We start from the raw sequence: 8583 nt of genomic DNA on the forward strand, positions 1-8583 counted from the left end.
TCAACTTGGAACCGGAAGCGGTTCCGAACTCACCGGACCCAGAACCGGTTCGATGGAACCGATAAGCATGCCCAGGTACAATAATGGACGTTGCAGCAAAGATTAAAGCCGAGAGATTCCTGGAGGCATGTCAGAAAAGTCAAGACACATATACCAAGGAACGTATTCAAAGGTACAACGATCGCATGTGATGAGTCTTGAAGTACGGACTCAATGCCTCTATATATACACGCTCAAGACCATTAGCAAATGGTGTGAAGAGAGAACACATACTAGAGTGTGTGAAGATAAAAATAAAAGGGCACCATTATTTACTTATCAGCTTGCAAGAAGCATTTCGCCCAGAAGGAATACTCAGTCATACCTGCTTAGTTTAGAAGCATATTTTCCCTCAGTGTGTGAGAACATTTTCGGGTAGTTTCCAGAGATCAGTTCTCACGCAGACACACACACCACCACTCAAATATAGTCTTGCACAAAGACAATAAACTTGTGTACTTAGTATTTCTCACATAGACGTTAAAGAAGTGTTGGCTGGAAGGTGCTGCCTTCAGTCTAGACTAGGAGTTCAGTTAGGCAGTGAGTAAGTCGTAAGCTGGGTGGGTTATTACACTTACTGTAACTAATCAAAGTCTTCTAGTGAATTCTATCCGATGTGGTAGAAGAGGTGACATAGGAGCAGTTGAAGTCTCTGAACATCCATAAACATATTTTGTGTATTTAATTGCTTAACTATTGTTTTCAACATATTTGAATCAGCAAGAGTATCTTTCGGTTCAGTTGTCACCATAACTGAACTGATGAATGCAAAAACTAATATACCCTTTTTCGGTTATTCAGTTTCAGAGGATATACAAAATATATCACTGTTTCCTAACGAAGGATTATTTCGAGTGTTTTCCGCTTGGTTTTAATACCAAACTCGATTTAATTCATCGGTGTATACATTTTTAGAACACGAGCTATTGCAGCTCTTGGAGAATATTTTGTTTGAAACACCTCAAGGTGCTCCGCAAATGATCCTTCAATTGGTATCAGAGCTAGTTGTTCTAAGAAAGATATTTGAAAACTGATATTTTAAAATATGTTCCAAAATGTTATTCAAAATATTATTAAAATGGATTTAAAAATGCTCTTAAATATTTTATGCGTTGAGGAGAGAGAAGGTTCTTGGCTCAGCAACTAACATTGTAGCCACTTCTCTCGATTCATTAACTTTGTTGTTTTAAGTAGCTTGCAGGGCTTTGAGTTTAGCTGACAGCAGTTCAACTAAACTGCTCAACGGACAAAATTTCAGTTGCCAGTCTACCAGTCCAACTGATCAACAGACGAAACCCAACTACCAGCTGAAACTGATGAGTTAAGTGGAACTTAATCATCAGAAGTACCGCCGCCTCATTTCCATATCAAATCAAATATAGATGATCAATGCGGTTCAGCATCAGTTGAGTCCAGTTTGAGTCAGCTCGACCAGTTAGCCAGCACAGAGAGCAAGTCTAAGGCATATTAGCTGATCTTCTGGCAAAAGTTACTCAAAATCTTTGCAGCATTCAAAGCATTCAAGACAACCAATTGTTAGTATATTCAGTTCTATTATGTGTAAACTAACTGATGTTTGATGTTATTTAAATTCTTCTAGTAGAGTAACAATTTCCTTTACACTTGTTGATGTGCGCAAAATTATAATACAACGTTTATTTGATTAAATAAACATCTTGTTCAACCAGTTAGCCTTTACATAACTGAATTGCTATATTAAGATTTGTTGCCTAAAGTGCTTGATTGATACTAAAACTTCTTTAATTGCGTAAATGATTATATTTTTGAGGGGGGGTTTTTGATTCAGTTCTAAAGGGGTGAGTTATTCTTTAAAATTGATTTTAAATTTGCTATCCCTCGAACTGAAAAACTACTTTCAAATCATTTCATTCAGTTGTTGAGGGGGAGCTTTTATTTCTGCTATCCCACAAAAAGAAGAATTTTTTTTAATATTTTCTTTTAAAATTGTTTTAACTTTCCAAGTTTTGTGATCATCAAAAAAGGAGAGATTGTTGGAACATTTCATGTTCGTAATCTTGATTTTGATGGTAACAAAACTTGTTATTTTATTTCTAATGATTTACCTTAGTGCGTAGGTAGTTGGAACTGATCAGGCTTCGAACTGATCAGTTAAGCGAAGTAAAACTGAAGCTATCGAAATGTAAACTGAAAACACCAACTGATTGACCAAATTAAATCGGTTCAACTGAAATATTAAAGAACAATTCAACTGATTGTCTAGCTGATAAGTGGTACAGCAGAAGACCTTCAGAAGCCCGGCGAGCTGATGAAGAGTTCAACTGATGAAGAACACAGCTGACTAGTTTAACTGAAAACTAGGAGGAAAAAGGGAGAGAACCAAAAAATCAAATAACGCACCAACTCTAATGATATGACAAGAAGAAGGTTAAAAAAATTGAAAAAAGAAGCTATTTGGAAAACAATTTAGATGTAACACGAATAAAAAATGTTAGATTAAAAATGAGAAAATCTATGGGCATCAGTAAACATAATTTATCAACATGAACTTACCTGAAGTTCAGAGATCAAGTGTAAACCATCATTTTCCCCAAATATAAACATGCTAAAGAAACAAAAAAAAAACGAAAGGCAAATCCTTACGTACTTCGAGACAACTCAAACCATTTTTATATACAAATTTATTTTTGTATATGGATAATAACACGAGACAGAGCTCAAACATCAGCTGGGGACCCTTGGTTTCGAAAAATGTTCAATTTCTATACTTTTCCTTTCTCCTACTTGACTCTTTCCAATAATACAAATGTCGAGGCAATACAAGAATAGCTCGCAATGAAGAATGTAGGCAGTCAAGTGATATCCAATCCACTAAATTATTTGATCTCTGAGGTATTTGGTTTCATTAACTTAAATAGTTAAATCCTGACCGTTGTTGACCTAGCACAGTGAATCAGCTTCTCTAATGACTCAAAAAAAAAAAGAAGAGATGACTATGATAGAGGTGATTTAACTGTGACAATACATTCTCTATACGAACACCATTTGTGCTTACGAAAATGATGGGGGACATCAAGTGGAGGTAACACACCCTGAAAATGGTCATACAATTACAATGATTAGATAATAAATAATTTTAAACATACCATCTTTAAGAGATTACTAATCTGAACACTAGATTCTCACCCCAAATCTCAAACTGTTATGCTTAGGAAAAAGATCCTTTCTGAGATACTCTCAGAAGAAAAGCAGCACCACTCTCATTGTCATCTGAATAGTTTAACATTGTTTCAATGGATGTGTCCTCAGATATACTTTTGTTATCAACCACAACAATCTGTTTTGACAAAAGCAAAAACCACCTTGGTGACCACATCCACACATAAACATATCTACACAATATCGTGCAGTCCGCAATCAATAAAAATGTACATAATTTATTCATCAACTACTGTGTAATTGTGTGAGATTAAAAAACCGTGCTGTCCGCAACCTCATACTCCACTTCTATAACTTAAAAAAACAACAGAAATAATAATATATTCACTACGCGAATAAGATCATTCAAAAGAAAATGTGGAAAAATCAACTTGACCTCGTCGATTCTAAAAATGGTGGCCGCCCGAGCAACCTGACCAGCCAACTGCAAAGAAATAAAACGATGAAAAGATCAAACATACCACACATCAAGACCAAATACCAACATCAAAAAATAATAATAAATTACGCACGAAAACAGTAGGAAATAAATACATAGACGTGAATAACCCATACCCAAGGGGTTACAGAGTTCATGATTTCAGCTTGTTCTATGGGGAGGATGGCCGGTCCAGCATGGAACACATAGCCAGATTTACCATCCAGTGTGGAGAAATAGCCAACTTAGAAAACTTCAACAATTTAAAGTCGCGCCTATTCCCAAATTCTCTAACTGGGACTGCATTTGCTTGGTATGCCTCACTCCCCAGAAATTCAGTGATGAATTGGCAAGAGATGAAAAGACAATTTCACATTCAATTCTATAGAACAGAGACAAAAGTGTGCATTGCCGATTTATCCAGAGTCACTCAAAAGAAAGGGGAATCTGTGGAATATTTCATAGACATGTTCAAAAAGATAAAGAATAGGTGCAAGGTATTCCTACCTGAGACCGAGTTCGTGAAGATGGCACAGAAGGGGATGGATTTTGAATTAAGGAAGAAATTCCAAGGTATGGAGTTCAGGGATTTCTTTGAGCTAGCTACCAAAGTGGCTGAATACGAAGAACTATTGAGAGAAGAGTCATACAAGAAGAAAACTGCTATGGGGTTTTATTATCAGGAGGTGGAAGATGTGGTATTGGCAGAAATTCAATCGGCCGGTTCTTGCACAGTTCTCCTACTAAAAAAGAAGCCAGCAGAACTGAAAAGAAGAACAACTCCCAACTCCCCAAAGACATGCAGTATACATTTGATGTGTCAAAGACCGAGAAAGTTTTTGATTTCTTGGTAAAAGAAAAATTCATCACTTTTCCACCTGATCACAGGATGCCACCCACAGAAGAGCTGAAAAGACGAGATTATTGTAAGTACCACAACTCCTACAATCATGCTACTAAATCTTGTTGGGCATTCAAGAACATTTTGCAGGACACAATTAACAAAGGAGTCGTGAAGTTGCTTAATAAACAGGAGTCTATGGCGGTGGATGATGATCCTTTTCCCCCAGTAGCTTTGGTTAATGTGAATGTGACATATTTGAGGGATCTTCTCAATGAGAAAAGAAGTCGATCATTTGCAGTGAAAGACCGAGTAATCAAGAAATACTGGATCCCGAAGGGTCAATTGTTTGAAGCTCATGGAAGACATAGTGCCGATCGAATACAACAGTTCAGCAGCGTTTCCCTAGAAATGTTGGTGAATTTGCGGCCTATCGGCCGAGGAACCAACATTTCCTTGAAAGAAAAGTGCGTGAGAATAAAAATTTCATAGGGGAATCATCTCGTGATCAGCACCAAAGGTACTCGGACAGGAGAAATGCATATGAAGTTGAGTCATGAGGGGTGGAAACCAGGAAAATATCAGCTGATCAAGGCAGAGAGTGGCGTGCATATGAAATCTCAAAAGGAAAAATGCTTGAGAGCAGGAGAGCAAAGCCCAGATACATCCTTCCAGCTAGAGGGGAGTTCAGTGAGTCTTGAAGAGTGGTCCAACACAAAAAGTTCCCTAGGCCACCGACTAGGACTCAAAAGAGACGGCTGTTGAGAGAAAGAGCTATTGCAAGAAGAGAGGAGTCCGCTAAGTTGAGAAATGAACCCACAATTGATGTTCCAGTCTCCAGTGAGCCGGTGGGGAGTAAATCCAAGTTTGGAAGATCGGCTACTGAGGATAAGTTTGTGGAGGATGATGATGATTTGTTGAGCGAAGAGGATGATCAAATAAGAAAAACAATTAATTTTTGCGTTGAAGAGTTTCACATCACTGTGGATTGTGCCACAGGAGTGGTGATATTACCAGAGAGGTTTAAAATGATTGAAAAAGAGAATGGGGAGTTGATGCCCAAGGAATCGGTGCAAAAGGAAGAACACGCAAATAAACTCCATGAAGGGAGTTCAAGAGTGATTATCAAGGAGGGCCACCCAAATAAGCCCCAACAGGTGATACTTGAGAAGCCTACACAGGCCATGACCAAGCACATCAGGCCGTTGTACATCAAGGCCCATGTTAATGGGAAACCAGTGTCTAGGGTCTTGATTGATAATGGCTCAGCTGTGAATGTTCTTCCAGTAAGGATGTTGAGAAATCTGGGCAAAACTGAGGTTTCTGTTGCTGTGTTTATTGGGGAAACCACCAAGACCATTGGAGTATTCTCCACTGATGTTACTGTAGGGAGCATGTCGTCTTTATGTACGTTTTTGTGGTGAACTCCTCCGCCAACTTCCAAGCGTTGTTAGGCAGAGATTGGATCCATGCAAACCAGTGCATCTCATCCTCAATGCACCAACTGTTGTTATTTTGGAAAGGGGATGATGTAGAGGTTGTAGAAGCGGATGGACAACCATTCCAAACAAGTGCAAGTGTAGTGGAAGCCAGATATTACAATGGGGATTTTGGGCCTATCAAAATTTGCAGCAATAGCAAGAAAGAAAATCTATTGTACATGCAAACACCGACTCCAAGCTCGGTGTTGGAAAGAATCCTCAAGCCTACTGTTATCGTGCCGCCTAGGCCGATAATTCAACCGCTGATTGAGGAGGTTGATGATTGATTTGAACCAAAAAGGAAAAGAGGTAGCTGCTACCTCTATATGGAAGGCACATGTGCATCATGTACTAAACAAATTAGAAGAGGAGGAACCATGGGACACCTATAGAACTGAGGTCGTCCAGGAAGAGGAATACGAAGATGATGAACTTCAAGTTGATGAATTATTGATGGCGCCATCTCAAATGGAGGATGGCCAACATGAAGTACAGGACCCATTGGAAGAGATTAACTTGGGGGAGCTTGAGAGTCCAAAAGTGGTGTATGTGAGTAAGCTACTGGAAGAACAGTTGAAGCAAAATTTGATCAGTACATTGAAGGAATACAAAGATTGTTTTGCATGGAGTTACGATGACATGCTAGGGTTGGACCAGAAATTGGTCGAACACTGACTTCCACTCAAAGAAGTTTTCAAACCATTTCAATAACCGTCTCGTCGTATGTCAAAAGAAGTTGAATTGAAAGTGAAAGAAGAAGTTGAGAAATTGTTAAAGGCCAAGTTTATAAAACCAATCAGATATACCGAATGGCTTTCGAATATTGTGCCAGTCATGAAAAAGAATGGCAAGGTTAGAATATGCATCGACTTCCGAGACTTGAACTGTGCAACTCCCAAAGACGTATATGTGATGCCAATACCTGATATGTTGATTGATTCAGTGGCTAGGCATGAATTGTTATCCTTCATGGACGGGTTCTCGGGCTACAACCAGATCAAAATAGCAGAGACTGACACTCACAAAACAACATTCAGATGCCCGGGAGCTGTTGGTACGCTTGAATGGCTTGTTATGCCATTCAGGCTAAAGAACGCTGGAGCCACGTATCAAAGAGCTATGAACTCGATCTTTCATGACATGATAGGGCATCATATTGAAGTATATATAGATGATATCGTTGTGAAGTCTAAACAAGCTGCTGATCACATTGAACACTTGAGGAAGAGTTTCCAAAGAATGAGGCAACATGAGTTGAAGTTAAATCCATTGAAATGTGCCTTTGGCGTAAAAGCAGGAAACTTTTTGGGATTTCTGGTGCACCAAATGGGAATCGAGGTGGATAAAACAAAGCAAAGGCTATCATGGAGGCAAATCCGCCTAAGAACAAGAAGGAGTTACAAAGTTTTCTTGGGCAAGTGAATTACTTGAGACGTTTTATTTCTAACATTGCATAGAAGACAAAAGATTTTTCACAGTTGTTGAAGCTCAAAGACAACGGGGAGTTCAAATGGGAAGATTCACATCAGCAAGCGTTTGATGTGATCAAGAGTTATCTATCTAACCCGCCTGTTCTGATGCCTCCCAGGTATGGAATGCCCCTTAAATTATACATCTCTGCTGCTCACGAATCGATTGGATGTCTATTAGTTCAAAATAATCGCGAAGGAAATGAGCAGGCTATCTATTATTTGAGTAGATTCCTTACTCCAGTAGAGGTAAAATACTCTGTGATTGAGAAGCTATGCTTAACATTGTATTATGCATGTACTAAGTTAAGACATTATTTGATTCAATCAAGAGTGCTTGTGGTGGCTAAAACCGACTTGATTAAATATATGCTTAATAGACCCATCCTCTCTGGGAGAATCGACAAATGGTCTTTAGCATTGGCTGAGTTTACATTGACCTACTACCCCCAAAAATCAGTAAAAGGCCAAGCTATAGCTGATTTTTTAGCTGATCATCCTTCACTTGATGAGTTTATTGGAGAGCAGGTTGGTTTTGCAGTTTGTGGGTGGGAGTTCGACCGTGGGAGTTGAAGTTCGATGGATCAAGTACAGAAACAACAGCTGGAGCTAGTATTGTGATCAATTTCCCAAGAGGTGTGAAAACCGCTCTATCTTTTAATTTGGATTTTCCATGTACCAAAAATCAGGCATAATATGAAGCATTGGTTATTGGATCGGAAATTCTGAAAGATTTAGGGGCGAAAGAATTGTTAATATCAGGGGATTCTCAGCTGGTACTCAAACAGCTGTCAGGGGAGTTCAAATGCACAAGTTTGTCCTTGGCTCCATACTATACTGCGGTGTCCCAACTTCTAGATGATTTTGAAGAAGTGTCATTAGTACACGTCCCAAGACAAGAAAATTGGGAGGCAGACGAGTTGACACAGGTTGCTTCGGAATTGAAGATGTCCCCGAAACTTACACACAGACTAGTGTTGATTCAGAAGAAAAACCATCCTTCAATTCAGCAAAGGGGGATTCAGGTAGACACGTTCAACTTGGATATAAACTTAGCTGGTGACTGGAGGGATGACATGAAACGGGTGCTAGAATCAACCAGGAGAGATATTACACATGGTTTAAAAATAAGAGCTC

At 39.0% G+C, this 8583-nt stretch overlaps 1 non-coding gene across 1 annotated transcript; it reads right to left on the bottom strand.

Annotated features, from left to right (window-relative positions):
• Window positions 1–2535: 2535 nt before the first annotated feature.
• Window positions 2536–2598, bottom strand: LOC142552466 (small nucleolar RNA snoR101). Its single transcript, XR_012821795.1, has one exon. It is a non-coding gene; the product is annotated as a small nucleolar RNA snoR101 (small nucleolar RNA).
• Between the last annotated feature and the right edge of the window lie 5985 nt (window positions 2599–8583).

Source organism: Primulina tabacum, chromosome 7 (genome assembly GCF_025594145.1).
Source record: "Primulina tabacum isolate GXHZ01 chromosome 7, ASM2559414v2, whole genome shotgun sequence".
Taxonomy (NCBI): domain Eukaryota; kingdom Viridiplantae; phylum Streptophyta; class Magnoliopsida; order Lamiales; family Gesneriaceae; genus Primulina; species Primulina tabacum.